The sequence below is a fragment of the Lemur catta genome, chromosome 13, assembly GCF_020740605.2.
Source record: "Lemur catta isolate mLemCat1 chromosome 13, mLemCat1.pri, whole genome shotgun sequence".
Taxonomy (NCBI): Eukaryota; Metazoa; Chordata; class Mammalia; order Primates; family Lemuridae; genus Lemur; species Lemur catta.
The window spans coordinates 14,836,147-14,838,339 of record NC_059140.1 but is presented as its reverse complement, the minus strand read 5'-3'; the positions used below and the strand labels follow the sequence as shown (position 1 = coordinate 14,838,339).

The following is a 2,193-nucleotide window of genomic DNA, read 5'->3' as shown; positions in this document are numbered from 1 at the left end:
TAGCCTGATGGGTTTTCCTTGGTAAGTTACTTGATATTTTCACCTCACAGCTTTCAGAATTTCCTCCTTCATGTTGACTTTGGCCAATATGATGACTATGTGTCTTGGTGATTGTCTCTTTGCAATGAATCTCTCAGGTGTTCATTGAGTTTCCTACACCTGGCTGTCTAAACCTCTAGCAAGACCAGAGAAGTTTTCCTCAATTATTCCTTCAAATAGGTTTTCTAGTTCTTGTGCATTTTCTTTTTCTCTCTCAGAGATGCCTATGATGCTTATATTTGGCTGTTTTACATAATCTCATATTTATTGTAGGCTTTGTTCATTCCTCTTAATTCTCTGTTCTATATTTTTGACTCACTGAGTTAATTTGAAAGAGTTGTCTTCAAGCTCTGAGATTCCTTCTTCTGCCTGATCTATTGTATTATTAAAACTTTCCACTATGTTTTTTATTTCCTTAGATACATTTTTCATCTCCAGAAGTTCTATTTATTTTTTTAAATATGTCAATCTCTTTAGTGAATTAAAACTATGGAACACGTCACAAATTTGTGTGTCTTTCTTGTGTAGGGGCCATGTTAATTTTCTTTCATATCATTCCAATTTATGTGCTGCTGAAGTGAGCACTGTATTTAATCATTTCTAAACATATTAATAGAATAGGTATAGTAAAAATATGGTATTATAATCTTATGAGACCATAATTGTAGATTCAGTACTTCATTGACTGAAATGTTATTATGTGGTGCATGACTGTAGTTTCTTGTTATCATGGGCTAATGTACCACCACTAATTTAATCAAACTTTTATTGATTAACATTTAAATTATTTCCTCTTCTTCATCATTATAATTTTATACTAAGTATACTTGTAAATATATCTTTTTGTACATGTGTACCTGTATTTATATGATAAATCTCTAGAAATTAAATAATTTGGTCAAAATGTAAAGGCATTTTAAATTGTGATAGATATTGTTATGTGTCCTCCCGTAGTGTCAAACATACACATGATATAATATATACATAAAAAAAGCTTGAGAGTATCTATTTGCTCACATCCTTACCAAGGCAAAGTATTATCAAAGTTTTGCTTTGCAGATTTGATAACAATAAAAAAATACAACTTTAGCTTGTCTTATTTTGTTATGGATGAGTCAGGTATCTTTTTATAAGTATAGCTATTTGTTTCCTTTGACCTATCTTTTTATGTTTTTGAACATTTTATATATAGTTCTATTTTTTATTGATTACTTGATAATGTTTTATACATTAAATTTAGCAATCTTTTGTTCTCTGGCTTCTATTTTGTTTTGTATTAGTTTTTAATGCTTAATACAGCATTTCCCTAAATTTACTAATCGTATAGATTCAATTATTTGTATGGCTTTGTTTTCTTACTTATAAATATCTGGTTTATCTAAAATATATTTTGGTCTAAGCAATGAGAAGGGGTTCTAAATGTATGGTCAGTTTTCCATATGAATACACAGTTGTCCCTAAAGTATGTATTAAACAATCTGTATTTTGCCCCACTGACATGAAATGTTGACTTCATTATATTCCGAAGCTCACATTTGATTGGGTATATTTCTTAACTTTCTAGGTCCTTGCTCTGTCAGTTTAGTCATGTAACAGGACCATACTTTGCAAATGTTTTTCTTACTAAAACTTTATACTACTTTGTATTATCTTATACTCTTTTCACTAGTAAAACTCAATTTTTATAATCTCTGAATAATATTCCCCCTCATTTCTCTTCCTTTCATAATATTTCCTTATATACTATCATATTTTGTCAAGTAATGTTTTGAATGCTATTTTCTAGATTTAAGAAAATCTAACATTATTTTTAAGCCTCTCTTCTTTTTTGACATTATACTATTTATTATGGTTGGGAGGTAGAAAAGATATGATCTCTTCCATCTAGGAATTTGCAATCTAATGAAATAAACACGTATCTACTTAACTATCATTTGGATGACTCAATAATAATTTTTAGCATGTCCAGAGAAATATATCTTAGTAAAGTAGCACGTAGTGAGGCAATAAAGTGTGCTGCTTAGCTGGTTTTACTTACCCTGTGCAACATAATTTAGTCTTTGACAGTCAAGTAAGGACCAATCAAGAGGACGTAGGAATATATAACAATAGTTAATTGATTTCTATAACATGAATATTTATGAAGATAATAAA

The 2,193-nt window shown here is 29.4% G+C and overlaps 1 non-coding gene across 1 annotated transcript; it reads right to left on the bottom strand.

Moving 5' to 3' along the window:
- Positions 1-522: 522 nt before the first annotated feature.
- LOC123649548 lies at positions 523-624 on the bottom strand. The gene has a single exon (XR_006739053.1). It is a non-coding gene; the product is annotated as a U6 spliceosomal RNA (small nuclear RNA).
- Positions 625-2,193: the final 1,569 nt, after the last annotated feature.